The sequence below is a fragment of the Hypanus sabinus genome, chromosome 4 (genome assembly GCF_030144855.1).
Source record: "Hypanus sabinus isolate sHypSab1 chromosome 4, sHypSab1.hap1, whole genome shotgun sequence".
Lineage (NCBI taxonomy): Eukaryota > Metazoa > Chordata > Chondrichthyes > Myliobatiformes > Dasyatidae > Hypanus > Hypanus sabinus.
In genome coordinates, this window is record NC_082709.1 from 63,233,440 (window position 1) to 63,252,836 (window position 19,397).

General features: G+C 41.9%; 1 long non-coding RNA gene across 2 annotated transcripts in view; it reads right to left on the reverse strand.

Annotated features, from left to right (window-relative positions):
- Positions 1–1,747: 1,747 nt before the first annotated feature.
- The window catches only part of LOC132392832 (uncharacterized), a 106,110-nt gene continuing 88,460 nt past the window's right edge, over positions 1,748–19,397 (reverse strand). The window contains exon 5 of one of the 2 annotated variants that reach the window (XR_009511665.1): positions 1,748–2,468. This is a non-coding gene — a long non-coding RNA (uncharacterized LOC132392832). Of the gene's footprint in view, positions 2,469–14,568; positions 15,724–19,397 lie in introns of those variants that run through there. The other variant, XR_009511666.1, reaches the window with a different exon arrangement.

The following is a 19,397-nucleotide window of genomic DNA, read 5'->3' on the forward strand; positions in this document are numbered from 1 at the left end:
ATGTGATTTCTAAAACTAATTGACTGCACTAGTGATGATATGGTGTGTCAGATTAAATAGAATGAATGCTTACACAGTCAATTATTTTGTGCTTTATATTTGTAATTAATGTAGGTCTCTTTGTAGAGATCTGTTTTCACTTTGATATGAAAGAATCTTTTTTCTCATAATCAGTGACCAAAAAAGCCAAATTAAATCTGCTGTGATTCAATGTTATGAAACAATAAAACATGAAGACTTCTGTGGGTGAATACTTTTTATAGGCACTGTAATTAAGCTGGAAAGAATACAAAAAGACTTACAAGATTATGGCTAGACTCAAGAGCTTGAGCTATGGGGAGAGGTGGGGCAGGCTAGGACTTTATTCCTGTGGTGTAGGAGACTAAGAGGTGACATTGTAGAGGTGTATAAAGTCATGAGGGGGAATAGAAAGAGTGAATGCACTCAGTCTTTTCCCAAGTAAAGTGTCAAATAATGGGTTAACAGTCTTGTGTACACTCATGAAATTTATGAGAATAATGGTGCACGTTCTAATGAGATTTACTGGAACAATGGTGTGATCTCTTATAACTATGACTATGCTGTTCAAGTATATCATAAGCAGCATCTGCTGACCTTGTAATGTCCGACTATCAGGATTGTGGTATGCAGTTATAAATAAGAATGTGCTTTTCTGCACGTGTATAGAAGGAAGAGCTCCAGGCACTTTCTTTGGACTGCACCAAGGACCAATGTTAAGAATGATGCCTGGAAGGTTCTGAAACCAAGCCTGTCATTCCCAATCAGTGGATTAGCTGCATGATCAGTTGCAAAGCAATTAGTTGTATAAGTATGCATTCTTTTGTCTGTATTATTCATTGCTATAAGAACATTGTGTCCTTTGCCTTTCTTTTAACTGAACATTAGACACCAAGCTTCAAAAAAAACACTTTTTCTGTAGAGCAAGGCACTTGTGCAACAGAAAGGGAATGAAAACCTAGAGGGTAAAGATTTAAGGTGAATGAGGCAAGATTTAAAAGGGACCTGAGGGGTAACTTCTTCACATAAAGGGTAAACACAAAGTACACTACAGATGCTGTGGTCAAATTAACATGTACAAACAAGCTGGATGAACTCAGCAGGTCCGGCAGCATCCGTTGAAACGAACAGTCGACGTTTCGGGCCGAGACCCTTTGTCAGGACATAAAAGGGTGATGTTTATATGGAATAAGCTGCCAGAGGAAGTGATTGAGACAGGTGCAGCAATGTTTAGCATGGATGAGCTGGGCCTAAGGACCTGTATAACTCCATGACTGGGTGGCAGGGTGGAGATACACCTCTATCAGAGGAGGTGTAAGGTGCTCCTTCCTTCTGCTAGCTGCAGGTCACCCTTGGGGAAGGTGTAGACCCCGAACCCCCGATCAGAAGTCACAGTTCCAGGCGGAGTCATAGTTCCAGGTGGTGGATGGTCAGCAGCTGGTGCACATCACAAGCCCTGGTTATGTGACCACTGACGCCAGGCAGACAATCTCTGAATCTCTGAAGAAAGCAATGGCAAATCAATTCTGTAGACAAATTTGCCTGGAACTATCATGGCCAAAGACCATGGTCGCTCATGGTCCACATGGCACAGAATAATGATGATGAACTTGATGACTCTATACTTTAGGAATAATTTACAGAATCCACAAATACAATTCAATAGTTCAACAGTTCCATTTAATATCAGAATATTAATATTTAATGTATACAATATACGTCCTGAAATTCTTGTTCTTCGCAGACATCCACAAAAACAGAAGAGTGCTCCAAAGAATGAGTGACAATTAAAATGTTAGAACCCCAAAGCTGCCCCTGTTCTTACCCTCCCACGCACAAGCAGCACCAAAACCACGACCCACCCCCACTTACTTCTGTAATGAAAGCATCAGCAACCTCCACTCACCAAGCAAGCAATAGCAAAGCCCCCAAGAGAGACCACAATCTGCAGTACCACAAAAACTAATTGCTCACCTGACAACTCCACGTACCACAGGCTCTCTCTCTCTCCCCCAATAAAAGGAAAACGGGGTGTGAGAAGGGAGACAACTCACAATAAAACAACTCACTGATGTATGATTATAAAGTCTGCTCAGCCACTTTTTTTTATCCAAGTTCTCTGACTTGGGAATTGGCAACAAACTCTCCCCCACCAGTGAGAGAGAGAGGGAGCACGATTGACTGAGTACAGAGATCCTGACAGCTGATCCTCTGTTCCCGAGTGTCCATTTTCTCCCACAATGCTTCAGTTGGCGATGCAGCTTAGAATCAGCTCATCCACAGGGCAGCAAAGCCTTGGAACCCTGAAGGTGTGCTCGTCTTCTAGGCTGTGTCCTTGGGATTTTGCAAAGTGTTAAGTCATGAGCCCCTGGGGGTGGGTCCCTTTACTGCAGAGAACCAAAGTCTGAGTGTAACACCAGATCAGGGTCTCCATCAAAACCCCATTCACTCTGAAAAGGAAAAAGAGGGACATCAAAGGTAGAAATTAAGCTGTTTCTGCAGATGAGCTTGAAGGAGTCACTGTTAAGTGCCATCATAGCTCCATCCCCCCCAATACATAGAGCACCCAGTGTCAGGGTTTAGCCCTTACTACATACTTTACTTTTATTGTCACCAACAATTGATACTAGAGCGTACAATCATCACAGTGATATTTGTTTCTGTGCTTCGCGCTCCCTGAAGTACAAATCAAAGTAAATATAATAAAAATTTAAATTATAAATCATAATTAGAAAATAGAAAAGGGAAAGTAAGGTAGTGCAAGTCAGGTCCGGAAATTTGGAAGGTACGGCCCAGATCCGAGTCAGGATCCGTTCAGCAGTCTTATCACAGTTGGAAAGAAGCTGTTCCCAAATCTGGCCATACGAATCTTCAAGCTCCTGAACCTGCTCCCAGAGGGAAGAGGGACAAAAAGTGTGTTGGCTGGCTGGGTCATGTCCTTGATTATCCTGGCAGCACTGCTCTGACAGCGTGTGGTGTAAAGTGAGTCCAAGGATGGAAGATTGGTTTGTGTGATGTGCTGGGCTGTGTTCACGATCTTCTGCAGCTTCTTCCGGTCTTGGACAGGACAACTTCCATACCAGGTTGTAATGCACCCTGGAAGAATGTGTTCTACGGTGCACCTATAAAAATTAGTGAGGGTTTTAGGGGACAGGTCAAATTTCTTCAGCTTACTCAGGAAGTAAAGATGCTGGTGGGCCTTCTTGGCAGTGGACTCTGCTTGGTTGGACCAAGTCAGGTCATTTGTGATATTCACCCAGAGGAACGTTAAGCTTTTGACCTGTTCCACCTGCGCACCACTGATGTAGATGAGGTTGTGTGGTCCGCTACTCCTTCTGAAGTCAACAACCAATTCCTTTGTCTTGCTGACGTTGAAGGATAGGTTATTGTCCTCGCACCATGCCACCAGGTTCTTAATTTCCTCCCTGTACTCAGACTCATCATTACCCAAGATACGGCCAACAGTTGTGGTGTCATCAGCAAACTTATATATTGAGTTCGATGGAAACTTGGCTACACAATCATGGGTGTACAGTGAGTACAGCAGGGGGCTGAGTACACAGCCTTGTGGGGCACCGGTGCTCAGAGTGATTGTAGAGGAGAGCTTGTCCCCTATCTTCACAGCCTGGGTCCTGTCTGTGAGGAAGTTGAAGATCCAGTTGCAGATCTGAGTGCTAAGACCCAGGTTCCGGAGCTTAGGAATCAGTTTATTTGGAATGATGGTGTTAGAGGCAGAGCTGTAGTCAATGAAAAGGAGCCTTACATATGCGTCTTTATTCTCCAGGTGTTCTAAGGAGGAATGTAGGGCCAGAGAGATGGCATCTGCCATTGACCTGTTGCTCCAGTAGGCGAATTGCAAAGCGTCGAGGTTGACCGGTAGGTTATGGTTGATGTGTGCCATAACCAATCGCTCGAAGCACTTCATAGCAACTGATGTCACAGCCACAGGTCGATAGTCATTCAGGCATGCCACCTTGCTTTTCTTCGGCACCAAGATTATCGTTGCCTTCTTAAAACACGAGGGGATCTTAGACTGAAGCAGGGAGCAGTTGAAGATATCAGCAAACACTCCAGCTAGCTCGCTTGCACAGGCCTGGAGAACCTGTCCCGGGACACCATCTAGGCCTGTCGCCTTCCTTGGATTTATCTTCAGGAAGGCTCTTCTAACGTCTTCATCAGTGACAATGAATCTTGATGCCACCAGGTCCGGTTCAACTGGAGGGGGCGGGACGCTCCTCTTCTATTTGAATCTTGAGTAGAATATGTTAAGTTCAACAGGAAGAGAAGTGCTACAGTTATTGATATTCCCAGCTTTTTCTTTGCGCCCAGTGATCTCATTTAGACCCTGCCATAGTCTGCTGGCATCCCTCTGGTTAGCCTGGGCTTCCAACTTGGCTCGATATTGCCTCTTGGTGCTCTTAATGGCTTTCTGTGTAGCAACTGGTATCCCTGGACCTAAAATCTGCAGCTCCAGCCTTTAAAAGGGACTGGACCTCATAATTCATCCAAGGTTCCCAGTTAGGGAATAACAGGATCATCTTGCGAGACACACAGTCCTCTATACATATATAGTCCGTGACAGCTGAGGCATACTCATCGAGGTTAGCTGCCTAGTCCTTGAATACTAACCAGTCCACCGATTCAAAGCAGTCACGGAGGACCTCATCCGTTTCCTCTGTCCGACACGACACCACTTTTGACACCGTGACCTCCCACTTCAGTTTCTGTTTGTAAGCCGGGAGGAGAAGTACGGCCTGATGGTCCGATTTTCCATAGGTCAGATGGGTTGATTATGCTTTTACTGATTCAAATGTGATGTGGTTTCCATGTATCCAATGGTGTCAGTTTTATGTTTGCACATATTGGCTATGTATATTAGAATAATATGCTGGGTCCTTTCAGAGAACTATCAAAGGTCAACAGCATTGCTGTAGGTTGCTAGTAAGAGAAACATGATATTCTTCTCTGTGGGGAATTGTGAACCAAATGGGTCTTTACAGCAGTCTGGAATTTTTGTGGTCATCACTATTAATGATCTGTTCAAATATTGCGGGGATCATTTATACACATTTCAGATTCTTCCTATGAATATCCATGAAGTCCAAAAAGATCCCGAGAAATCTGTTAACGTTTATTTACCTTCATGAAGAATGTATTAGTTTTTGCTGGAGTTGCCAGAAGTTTTGATGTTTGCACGATTTGCCAGGACTGTACTCATAGTTACAATGGATCCCTAAAAGTACTTTAGCATTTGCAGTGGATGCTTGGGAATGTGTTAAAATTTGAAGAGATTTCTGAGTGTATATTAACATTTGCAAAGGATCCCCAAGATTGTGTTAATACTTGCTTAGGATTTTGAGGAAAGTGTTAATATTTACAGAGGTCTCCAAAGGTGTGTTATTATCTGTGCCAGGCCCTTAAAGTGTGTTAATCAGTGCTGTGGATTCAATGGTCCTCAAACTTTCAGCACTTCTTTCAGTTCCACATCTCCCGTTGAGATGGAGAGAAAGTATGCATTGGGTCTCAGTTTCTATGGCTGGAAATATTTAACTAGAAGAATCAGAATCAGATTTAATATCACTGGCATATGTTATGAAATTTGTTAATTCAACATCAGCAGTACAGTAAGTATACATATATATATATATATATATATATATATATATGTGTGTGTGTGTGTGTGTGTGTGTGTGTGTGTGTGTGTGTGTGTGTATTGAATAGTTAAATTAAAAATAGTGCAAAAACAGAAATAGTAAAAGTGAGGTAGTGTTCATGGGTTCAATGTCTACTTAGGAATTGGATAGCAGAGGGGAAGAAGTTCTTTCTGAATCACTGAGTGTGTGCCTTCAAACCTCTGTACTTCCTTCATGATGGCAACAATGAGAAGTGGGCATGTCCTGGGTGATGGAGGTCCTTAATGATGGACGTCCCCTTTCTGAGTCAGTGCTCCTTGAGTTCTATGGAGGCTAGTACCCAAGAAGGAACTAATTTTACAACTTTCTGTAGCTTTTTTAGATCCTGTGCAGGAGCCCTCCCATACCAGACGTTGATGCAGCCTGTCAGAATGCTCTCCATGGTACATCCGTAGAGGTTTTTGAGTGTCTTAGTTGACAAACTGAATCTCCTCAAAATCCTAATGAAATATAGGGACTGTCTTGCCTTCTTTATAGCTGCATTGATTTGTTGGGACTAGTTTAGATCCTTAGAGGTCTTGGCACCAGGAACTTGAAATTGCTCACTCTGTCCACTTCTGATCCCTCTATGAGGATTGGTTCATGATCCTTCATCCCACCCTTTCAAAAGTCCACAATCAGCTGTTTAGTCTTACTGGTGATGACTGCAAGGTTGTTGTTGTGACACCACTCAACTAGCTGGTATATCATGGTCCTGATGTCTTCTCGTCTCCATCTGAGATTCTGCCAACAATGGTTGGATCATCAACAAATTTATAGATGGCATTTGAGCTGTGCCTACCCCCACAGTCATGGGTGTAGAGAGAGTAGAGCACTGAACAAAGCAAACAACCCTGAGGTGCACCAGTGTTGATCATCAGCAAGGAGGAGTTATTAATAACAATCTGCAAAGATTGTGGTCTTCCAGTTAAGAAGTCAAGGATCCAATTGAAGAGGGAGGTTCAGAGACCCACGTTCCATAGCTTATTGCTCAGGACTGTAGGAATGATGGTATCAAACACTGAGCTATAATCAACGAACAGTATCCTGACATAGGTATTTGTATTGTCCAGGTAATCTAAGGCCATGTGAAGAGCAATTGAGATTGCATCTGCTGGAGAAATATTATGGTGATAAGCAAATTGCAGTGAGCCTAGGCCTTGCTGAGGCAAGGACCTGGACAATACTTATATCTAGCTGGCCAGTGCTGTAGTGGCATCTGCACTGGATTTCGAGGCAATGGTCCCATTTTAGAATCTGGCTGGGTCCTTGCATGCTTTCCATCTGTGTTGGGTTAAGCAATGACCTAGCAACTCAACCTTGTAAAAAACAGACAAATGCTAAAGAATTGGTAAGGTTGTTGCCTGATTTGCCTCAAGGCATGGAAAGGATCAAACAAACAATGCATATATCTTGGTCCAGAGAAATGGTTCCTAAGTGGTTTTGGGTTACCACCCTCTTGGTTCCCAGACCACATTCCTGGTGACCCCTGTCCCTTCACAACTATTACATAAAAACTATAAGGAACTTTCATTTACGATGCACAGTGAAAGAAAATAGGAATTGCAAATTCAAAGTAGTGACAAATAATTGCAAAAATTATTCAAATCTCTTTGAAGCTACAAACAAAATAATTTCTTTATTTAATTACAGTAAAACAATTTCATAAACAATTTTAGAGCAGAAATTATTCACTTGTGCCAACAAATTTATTGATTTTGCTTGACCTGCACCAAGCCACACAGTTGTGAATGTAGAGAGAGTAGAGCAATGGGCTAGGCATGCATCCTTGAAGTGTGGTAGTGTTGATAGTCAGAGAGGAGAAGAAGTTATTTCTGATCCATGCAGTCCATAGTCTGATACTGAGGAAGTCAAGGATCTAGTTGCAGAGGGCAGTACAGTGGCCTTTGTTTTGAAGCTTGTTGTTTAAAACTGAATGTATGAATGCTGAGCTATAATCAATAAACATTATTATAAACATAAAATAACAATAAACATCTTGACCTTTTTCTACAGTGCAGGAGAGCACTCAGAAACTTCTTTCTGCAACTAAAAGTCTTGATGTGATTTTTTGAACCTCGGCTTCAGCTCAAAGTCCTTTTATAGTGACATTAGCTCTTCCTCCATCTTTCCTGTTAACTCCTGTTACAAGTGTTCTGGAATGGATTAATAACTCCATCTGGAATCTGATCAAGAGAAGATCCTGTAATCTCTCTGGCCACTCACCCAGATGGGCACAGTATACTTGAAGATGATCATCCGGTATTCCTTCTTTCTCTTCCAAATCAGAGAGCCACAGAAATTGGAAAGGGTCACAACAGCCAATGTTGCACTTAAACAGGGTTAACATGGACAGAAATGTGATGATTGATTTGACTTTGATAAGATTCACATTGTTTCCTTGCAATTGCAGATTGATTTTATTAAACTTTGTAAATAATTCTGACAAGTAAGTAATGTCATGCCTAATATTCTTGAATTGATTACTAAATGAAGCATTTGAGTCTTCAAGAATTTTATCACAGTTTCAAAGAGTGCATAAAATTGTTTCAGGCAGTTTAATTTTGAGAGCCATCTGACTTGTGTGTGCAATGGCAAGCGTTCAAACTGTTCATCATTGTCAACACTAAGCTCTCAAAATAGTTGAGAATTTTATTTACAACTGTGATAAGAATATTTAATGACTTATGCAAATGATTACTTAGGTCTTTGTGACAAATTGTTGTCTGTAAATTACGCAGTGAGTGATAATATGTTAGGTATAGCCTTTTTCAAGAAAGTAATAATGCCACAGTGGTGTCCTGTCTTTGATGGTGCCTCATCTGTTGCATAAGCAAGAATGTTGGTGAGCAGAATGTCCTTCTCTTTGAAGAATTGCTCAACCATCTGAAATATTGACTCACCCATGTATCTGTTTCTAGTCCCCTTGCAACTAACAACTCTTGAGCTATGCTTTCACATTTTATGAAGCTAACATAACAAGAAGCAAATATTTGTTGCATAGCAAAGTTGACTCATCCAAATGTGGAGCAAATTCTGCTGCCTTAAGAATGCTGGACAATGTGTCTTCCACATCCTCAGGCACTTCATCTACTTGTCTTTGAATGGAGTTGTTGCTGAGTGGAATCACTTCAATTATTTGGTGTTGGGACTTAAGCAAAACTGTACTCAGATCTTCCCTTACTGCTGACAGAACCAATTCTTCTCAATGGTATAGGGCTTTACCTATCTAGCAATAAGCAAAGAAATATTGTATATAGCAAACAATCACTGTTTGCTATGAAGTGCTGTTAAACTTGTTTTGAAGTGAAAAAGAATTTAGTGCTTTCCCGGTGTATTTGATGAATAAACTCTTATTGGGCTTCCAGCCAGGTACAATTATCAATTATAACTGATGTTTTGAAGTGTTTTCCATTTCCGAAAGTTTTCATGAAGTGACTGAAAATAAGTGAAGTTCTTGTTTACTTTATCAGAGTGTATTCTCTTCAAATGTTCAAGGAACCTAGAGGGTTTGATTGCCTCAACTGAAAAAAAATCTTTTAACACAACAGACACATTGGCTGCTGTAGTATAAATCCATGTTTCAGATACTCTACACTATACCGTCTACACTTCTTTCTCATTTGCTCTGCTTGTGCCCCTTGCGTTATGAATTAACAATCACAATCAATTGCCTCCTGCTTAAGTCCAAGCTCAAGCTTTGCAATCAATAAAGGGGAAAGTTATGATGTCATCATACCTCAGGCAAAACCTGACTCTCTTTCTGAAGGTACATAAAGTGGTGAGTGATACTTCAGTTGGGTTGATGGCTAGTGAAATGTGATCAAGACCATTTGAAAGTGCAGACTCTGAACTTTACCCCATTGTACACCATACCCTAATTCACAGGAATTGCATCACTGTGTGATTTCAGTTCCAGAATCATACTAGCTAACACTGTTCTACAATAATGTGTGGGTGAGGCCTGGAAATATCATGATTTCTTCAGTCCAGCTTTCTCATGACAAGCCAAATACAGAAGTGTCACATTGCGTTTCAACAACTATAACGTACTTCAAGCAAAGAAAATGGAGAGTTAACAAGAGTTGTGGTAATTACATGATCATGGTAACAATCATGAGGCACTAAGGATCAAATGCTTATAAGAAGTAATTCATTTCTTAAAATTAAGCCTGTAATCCGTTAGCTATCCTCAATGCCCCCCAACTGCACAAGATATCAATGGAGCTCAGCAAATCAAACAGGATCTATGATGGGAAATAAATATTTGACATTTCGAGCTGACAGCCTTCAACACAACTGGAAAGGAAGGAGACAGAAGCCATAATAAGAAGGGGGGAGGGAAAGGGAAGGGTGAGGCCAAGGGAGGGGGAAGGTGGGTGGGTTAGGGAGTGGGGATGATGTAAGAGGCTGAGAGGTGATAGGTGATGGGTGGTGGGTGATGGGATATATAATTATTTCCTTTATACAAGTTTCATAACAAATTGTCTGAAGTGATCTTACACAGGCTCAAGAATGCAATGTAATGCTGGAGTCTTAAGCTGTGTTTTTTTTCCTTTGCAACCATGTATCCTCCACACACAGTACTGAACTCTGGAATGTGTCAGTATGCAACATTTAGTTGTAGACAGTTCCTTGCGCTGCAAGACAGCAAATTTCAGGCACACCAAACTGCACCCTTCACCAACAAGGGAAAATCTGCAGATGCTGGAAATCTGAGCAACATACACAAAATGCTGGAGGAACTCAGCAGGCCAGGCACCATCTATGGACTGCTGAAGTGTTTTGGCCTGAAACGTCAACTGCATTCTTTTCCATAGATGCTGACTGGCCTGCTGCGTTTCTCCAGCATTTTGTGTGTGGTGCACCCTTCACCAAATGGACATTCTTCAACAGCAGTTGCAGTCTGTCCTGATCAGTATTCCTGAAAATAGTTCTTGGAGAATAGGGTCCAATACCATACAATGGCTTCAGACTACACTCAACAAATCATTGCATTTCTTTCCGGACCATCTCTGTAAAGACACTGTGCTGCCTGTGAACCTCACTAGTGTTGATGCAAATTCTATCATTCAAAGCAAAGCTAATATCAGAAAATATTTTACTAAATACAATCATTTTCAAACAAAGCAATTCTATCTGGTACAATGTAGTGTCATAATCATACCTACTGGTGTAAAAATTAGCACCATAGTGCTTTCTCTTCAAAATAAGTGGCAAGCTTATACAAACCATCAACATTTATACACATAATAGCAAACCATAACTAAACTATTTACAGATAAATTATATCATTATCTAATAAGTTTAACTGAACCTACATATCCTCAGTCTCTTATTCTTCTCAATGTTGGATTCGGAGGTCGAATTGGAATTTTTCTTGTAGTTTGACTTTCCTATGCTTGCTAGTATTATTAGATATTCAGCTGTAAGTGTGTAATTGTTTAGTGAATTTTCCAGTAATTATGGAAGAGTTGTTTCTGCATCTTTCTATAAACTTAGTTTGTATGAGCAGATGACATATTACTTGAATTTGGCTATTTTATTAGTTAATTGTTAACAATGGATTTTTTAAATTCTAGCCTGAGTATGAGAAGACTATGGCTACTTTTCAGGTTTTGTTCTCTCGGTGTTACTTCTTCGTGTTTTTCTTTGCTCTTGTAACATTTAATAAAATGATCATACGCAACAAGTTTTATGTCTTGTTTTTGACTTCCAAAGAACCTTTGGATCTCAAAAGCATCAGAATCCAACATCAAGTACCAAACGATCTATTCATGAGTTGTTTTTAATCTTATTGAAGTATCCATTTCAGGCACCTATTAAATACAATAGATAACTTCATGTAACCTAATCTCGTATTCCAAGTTGTACTATTACCTTACATAATTATCTCCCTAATTGTGTTTACAACTTTAATTAATGCTGTATTTTTTAAACATAAACTGCTAGCATTCAGCTTTGCATAGGCCAATAATACCTAGCACTGGCAATGTTGCATTCTATTTGGTGCATTATCAGTTACCATGAAATTGATCACTACAATTACCAATGAAATAAAATGAGTTAAGGTAGGACAAGTGTAAATTGGTGTCTGGCAGATGGTGAACTTGGTGAGCCAAAGGTCCTGTTTCTGCCCTCTACCTCTCTCAGTGATTCTACCTCTGAGGGCCTGGCCCTCTCTATCTTCTCTGCTGTCATGTGACCTGACTTTTCTTCTTGTAGAATCCCTAAATCCTGTTTCCCTCGTTAGACTTCACTGTGGATCTAAACACTGCTTACGCTTGTGAAGCATGTACCTTGGACTCTGGCTACATAAGAAACTCTCCCTGTGTTACTGCTATGCTAGGCTAGAATAGACTAAAAAGACCCATGCTCCATTATAACTCTGAGCTCTACCATCCATTGCCCAAATTAGGAATGAAATTGTTGTTATTAATTTTGCTTCCTGCTTCTTTAGTGGACTAAGTGGCTCCTATGTCATAAAGAAATATACAGTACAATATGGAAATAGGTCCTATGGCCTATTAAATCTGCACTGACCATCAACTATTATTTCTCACACTAATCCTTCATAAAATCATTTTATTCTCCCCACATTCTAATCAACTACCCCTCTCCCTCCTCCTTGATTCCATCAGTCACCTGCACACTAGAGGCAATTTACATAGGCCAAGTAACTTAGCAACCCACATATCTCTGGGATGTGTAGGAAAGCAGAGCTCCAAGAGGAAACCCATGTGGTCACAGGAGGAATGTGAAAACATTACATAGACAGTGCTGGAGGTCAAGATTGAACCCTGGTCACTAGAACTCTGAGGCATCAGGTTGACTAGTTGAGCCAATGTTAACTAAATTCATATACTAGTACAGCACAGAGTGGGCTCTCTTGCCCATAACGTCAATGCAACTAATTTACCCATCTACATAAATCCTATTTAGTCTGTATACTTCTATGTCTTGCATATTTAAATGCCTGTCTAAATATCTCTTAAACAAAGTGATTTATCTTCTAATTCCTCCACTTCCTCTGGCAGCAGTTTTCAGATAACAACCACTCTCTCTTATCTCCGTGTAAACAAAAATTCCCTTCACTTCAAATCCCCTTTAAAACATCTTTCTCTCACCTTAAGCCTAAGCCTTCTTGTGTTGATGATGCCTCTAATATGGAAAGATCAGTTTCTATCTACCCTAGTTCCCTAATACAGGAGCTGTACCCAGATGTACTTCTCACTGATGCAGTATTCAAGGATATTGGAGGTCTCTCTGAACCTGCACACCTTGCGAGAGGACCACACCACTGTCCTGGTCTCCATTCTCATTACTCTAGCTGGGCACTAATGAAAAAAAAATCAGAAACTTGACTGAAACCTCAAACTGGCTTTCAGCCTCTTCTCACTGAAGCCTCTTGAGCCAAAGCCTCAGTTCCCCAGTCTGACTCTGTCTCTCTTCCACAAGGGCCTCTCCACTTAAACTCAGCTTCTCTTTATTGGCCTCTTACACTTGTAAATACTTCTATCAGGTCCCTCCTCAGGTTCCTTCACTCCAGGGAAAACAAGCTCAGCCTATCCAATCCAGGCAACACCCTGGCAAGTCTCTTGTGCAATCTCTCCAGCAAAGCCACATCTTTCCAATAGAATAGCAACCAGAACTGCTCATAATACTCCAAAATACAGCTTCTACCCAGTGTATTGTAGAGTTGCAACATAAATCCCCAACCTATATACAAACATTTATATTCTATACCCTGACCTATGAAGGCAAATCTGCTAGATGCCCTTCATCACTCTAACCACCTGCCACTTTCAGGGACTTGAACCCAAGGTCTCAATCTGAAATTGCTTGAGTGACACCAATTGGATATGTGTAGTGGGTAAGTTAAATGGTGAGAGCCATGCTCCATAATCTCTTTAAACTTTCTTTATTTTACCATGGCCTGTCTTCTGATTCCGCCAGTGTTTGTCCTCAAGTTCCTTATCCTCTGGCTTGAGAGCTTAAGACTTTTTTCCAGTCTGAGTCCATCACATTGTTTCCACTCCAGAAGGAGTGCTTTTGACCCCTCTTGGTCATGACTTGGCGCATACTGCATCTCTGCAATTCTGCAATTTCTTCCAAGTCTCCCAATGGTTGATGTGCACATTTATGACCATCTGCCATTGCCTTCTCATTGAACATAAATCTAAGGTGTACCTTGAGCTCTGGCTGCTCAGCTTCACTTTGAGAATGATATAAACGGATCTGAGACAGCCCTGATCCTGCCACCTGGGAGTCTTTTTCACGACCACAGAATCAAGCTTCTGGGAGTGCATATTATGGGCAAACTTACCTGGTTCCTCAACACCATCTCTTTAGATGTGTCTAAAGTGTCTCCACTTCCTGAGGAGAGTAAGGCAAGCGATTCTGACACCCCCCCCCCACTTCTTACAGGAGAACCACTGAGTGTGGTCTAACCAGCTGCATCACTGTCTGGTATGGGAATTGCAAGGCATCTGACTGTAAGACCCCAAAAAGGATTGTGAGGGCTGCTGGGAGGATCATTGGCATCTCACTTCCACCATCTGGGATATTGAACAGGAGCACTGCTTATGCAGACTGTCAGCATTATCAAGAATCCTTCCCCTACATCCCACAACTTTATTGACCTCTGACTATCAGGCAGGAGGTGCTGTAGCATTAGGGCAAGAACTATTAGGATGAGAAACAGCTTCTTTCCCTGGGCTCTAAAACTCTCTACTATTACGTTTTGTAACTCCAGAAACTAATTGTAAGAAAAACACAGGAGCTGGAATGAATGTTTCTGCTTCATTTTACTTTAGTGTGGTACTCCCATATGGTGTGGTGGCATAATGACGTATGCCATTCACATACTTCTACATATAAACAGCAATGAATTATCCCAACAACAAAGAATGCTTAATCAAACAATATTTTTACAATATTACTCAAATATTACTGAAATATTACATTACACTCCTCCCTGCTTAGTTATAAACAACTCAATATAGAATGCATCTCAATTCAAATATATAACATATTGCTCTGTAGTTACCTATCACAGTATACAATTTAATACAACTACTATACAGACATCTACAGCATTGCTTCATTCAGGCATAAAGATCTAATCGCTACAGAGGATTCCTTACTCTTGTGGGATAATTTATTTCCTGAAAGGGCTGGGGGATGAGACTTGTGGCTGAAAAGCAACCTCAGGTTCTGAGGAATCCTCCATGGTTGATGTAGAGTTGACTCTGGGACTGCAGGAAGAGGTTCTGACAGCTCTAGGCACCATTCTTCCAGATGTGTTGCCACATCGAGCAGTGCATGGCAAGCTGATCCATCCCAGGCCAGTAGACAAGACTTCAAACTAATGCTTTCAATTTGACCATGCCGAGATGACCGGTATGTAGTGCCTCCAACACTTTAGCTCTCAGCTTGGATGGTAAATATGGGGGAACTGGACTTCCTGCTGCACATTCCAGCCATTTGGGTTGCTGTACAGGCTTGAGACAGCTTCCCTTTGGATCATTGCTGCCCTCATAGGGAGACTTTAGGTAGAATATGTCAAGAGGATTGTCGACTGTCGTAAATTTTTCAGTATTTCCTTTTCCAACAGTAAACGCCCTTCTGTGGATCGACAATGGACACGAGTGTTCGATATTAAGTGATGATGGTAAACTCTCTCCCATACAAGTACTGGTTGAAATATTTTACATCCCAAACCAGACTCAAGGCCACTCTGACAAATTGTGTGTAATTTTTTTTCTGCAGGGGAATATGATGCAAAGACTATGGGGTGTTTACTCCCATCACTCATTACATGTGACATGATTGCACCTGTACCATAAGGCGAGGTGTCATGGGTAAGTGTCACTGGACGATGTGGATCATAATGTGTGAGATCAGTGTCTGACGTCACCACTCCTTTGTCTTTTGGAAAGCCACCTCACACAGTTTTCTCCGTTACCAATTCTTCCCAATCTGTAGTAATGAATTCAAGGGATGGAGCACAGTAGCCAGCTTTGGCAGGAACCTGTTGCAGTAATTGACATAACCTAAAAAACAACTGTAATACGTCCTTTGGCCTTGGGTCATCCACTACCGTTTGAAATTTCTCAGTACACTGGTATAAATTCTTGTGCATCAATGGTGTGACCACAATGAGTGATGCTTGGTTTAAAGAATTTACACTTGTTGCATCGTGCTCAGAGCTAATAAACTTCTAATCTTCTTAACACTGTCCGGAGATTTCAGAGATATTCCTTGTATCCTTACTGGTAACAATAACATCAGCCAAGTAACATTGAGTACCTGGGCAGCCTTGCAGTACCTGGTCCATAGCTTTCTGCCAGAGTGCAGGTGCAGACGCTACCCCAGAAATAAGCCTATTATAGTGATAAAGCCCTTTGTGAGTGCTTATGGTGAGAAAACTTCGGACTCTTCTTACATCTCTATCTCCACTAAGAAAGGGGGGGAGGGAGGGAGAGAGAGAGAGAGAGATCTAGCAGCAGCAGTGAGCAAGAGAAACACAGAAAACCTACAGCACAATACAGGCCCTTTGGCCCACAATGCTGTACCAAACAGATACTTACTCACTTCTGCCCCAAAAGAGGTCCCAATGATCCAGAAATCTGAATCCCTGCCCCCTGCTCCAATCCCTCAGCCATGAATTAGTCCTCCACCTCACTCTACTCCTATACTCCCTGTCGTGTGGCACAGTCAGTAATCCCACCATTACTACATTTGAGGTCCTGCTTCTCAACTTCCTTCCTAACTCTCTGTAGTATGTTTTCAGGACCTCCTCCCTTTTCCTATCTATGTCATTTGTACCAATATGTACCACGACCTCTGGCTGTTCTCCCTTCCACTTCAGGATTTAGAGGATGCAGTTTGAAACATCCCAGACCCTGGCACCTGGGAGGCAAACTATCATCCGCGTTTCTTTCCTGTGTCCACAGAATCGCCTGTCTGACCCCCTAACTATAGAGGCCCCTATCACTACTGCCTTCCTCTTCCTTTCCCTACCCTTCTGAGCCACAGGGCCGGACTCTGCGCCAGAGGCACGGCCACTGTTGCTTCCCCCAGGTAGACCGACCTCCCCCAACAATACTCATACAGGAGTACTTATTGTTAAGGGGGACAGCCACTGGGGTACTCTCTAGTATATGACTCTTGCCCTTCCCTCTCCTGACTGTTACCCACTTATCTGTCTCCAGAGGCCCCAGTGTGACTACTTACTTATAGCTCCTCTCTATCACCTCCTCACTTTCCCTGATCAGATGAAGGTCATCGAGCTGCATCTCCATTTCCCTAACCCAGTCCCTAAGGAGCTGTAGCTCGACACATCTGGTGCAGATGTGTCCATCCAGGAGGCTGGGAGGCTCCCAGACATCCCACATCTGACACCCAGTACACCGGCCTCACAGACCTACTTCCTATTCCAATTCTTCACAAGTAACTTACCTTGCCTTGAACCCTTATTGCCAAAGCCCTGTTGAGCCAAAGCCCTCCTGCTCTGACTCCCTCTACTCCTTCACCCGCTTCTCTAATGCCCACTCTATAAAGCTGTCTTCTTTTTATACTCTTCATTGTCAGTCTAACTCGCTGACATCTAGGTGCCTGCGCAGTCATACCTCGATCAGACTGTACCAGAAGTACATTTAAAATAAAAGGACATAACGGAAGTGAAAGAAACAGCTTTGTGGACAATCTGGAAGATGTCTCCTGAAGTAGCATTGCTTGCTGGCACCATCTGGACTGCCATTCCCTTGCTCATAGCAGAGCACGTTTTTGGGAAGTTTTCTTAAATCTTTTGCTTCCCCTTCTTTTCAGCTGCTGGCAGCTCCAGAACTCTTCTGAGGCAGATACTGACCTTATTACAGATTGCAAGTTACCATTTCTGTTTCCTGCATTTCCTCACACCTGTCTTCCACTTGTTGAGATGCTACTTCGCCCTTCCTTGGGTAGTTTCCATTCATCCATTCACTGTAGCTCAGTGGTTTGAGTTGCAACCTGGTCTATCATTGACCGCAAGCCAGAAACTCCTTGGCACCTGATCTGCAGCCTAATCAGATGAGCTTTGTTCTTACTATCTACCCTGCCTGTGTCTCTCATAATTTTGTATACTGTACCTCTATCAGGGCCCCATTCAGTATGCTCTACTCCAAGGAAAACAAACACCTGCCTTTCCAGTCTCTCTTCACAAATGCTCAATTCCAGAATGCAACATTCCACAGAATCTCCTCTGTATCCTCTCTAGTGCAATCAGATCCCTAGTTGGTGAGCAGAACTGTACACCATATTCCAGTTGTGTCCTAACCAAAAATGTGTCCAGTATCCCATATACCTTCTTCACCATCTTATCTACCTGTGCATCACCGTCAGGGATCCTAGGATTTGTACACCATGATGACTCTGTTTTTCAATAATCCATATAGTATTAGGATTAAATACCATCTATCATTGCTCTGCCTTCTTGCTGATCAATATCATTCTGTAGCCTACAATTATCCTCCCCATAATCACCAATATTTATATCTTCAAAATTACGGATTTTACCTCCTACATTCATATCATAAGAAATGGCAAGGTTACCAGCATTGTTCCCTTTGGTACAACACTGGTCACAGACATCCAATCAGATGAACAACCATTCACCATCACTCTTTGAATTCTATTACCAAGCCTCACTGAAGGGTCAGTGGTGGATAGGGTGAGTAGTTTCAAGTTACTGAGTGTCAACATTTCAGGGGATCTCAACATATTGATGTAATCAAGAAGAACGTACACCAGTGGCTATACTTCATCAGGAGTTTGAGGAGATTTGGTATGTCACCAATTACACTGGCAAATTTCTACAGGTGTACCATTTTGAATGGTTGCATCACCATCCAGTATGCAAGCCCCATTGCACAGGATCAAAAGAAGCTGCAGAGGGTTGTAAACTCAGACAGCTCCATCATGGGCACAAGGCTCCCAGCATCAATGTCTTCAAAAGGTGATGCTTCAAAAATGCAGCCTCCATCATTAAAAACCCTCATCATTTGGGACATGTCCTCTTCTCATTACGACCATCAGGGATGAGGTACAGGAGCCTGAAAATGCACACTCAACATTTTAGGAACAGCTTCTTCTCCTCTGCCACCATCGGATTTCTGGACTGTTCATGAACACTACCTCATTATTCTTCTTTTCCTCTATTTATTTATTTATCCGTCTAATCATGCATTCAGTAACAAAGTGGTTTGTTATATCTTGCACTGTACTACTGCTACAAAGAACAAATTTCATGGCATACATTAGTGCTAATAAAACTGATTCTGAATCCCATGAGCTGTAAATGATTGAACCAGTTTCCCATGTCAGACCATGTCAAAGGCCTTGGATACTCCATTAACCACACTATCCTTGTTTTGTTACCCCTGAAAATCTTTATCAGCTAAGTCAGACAAGATCTCCTACCAACAAACCCAAGCTGCTATCTCTGATTAATCCCTGACTTCCCAAATGGAGATTAATCCTGTTTGTCAGAACTATTTCCAAATATTTCCCTGTCACTGATGTGAGATTCACAGGACTGGAAATATATGGCTTACTCTGCTGTCCTTTTTGAATAAGAGTGCCACATTTGCTGTCCTCCAGTCACCTGGCACCTCACCCCTGGCTAGCAATGAGCTTACTTGCACATGACATGCCTGGTGCGGTTAA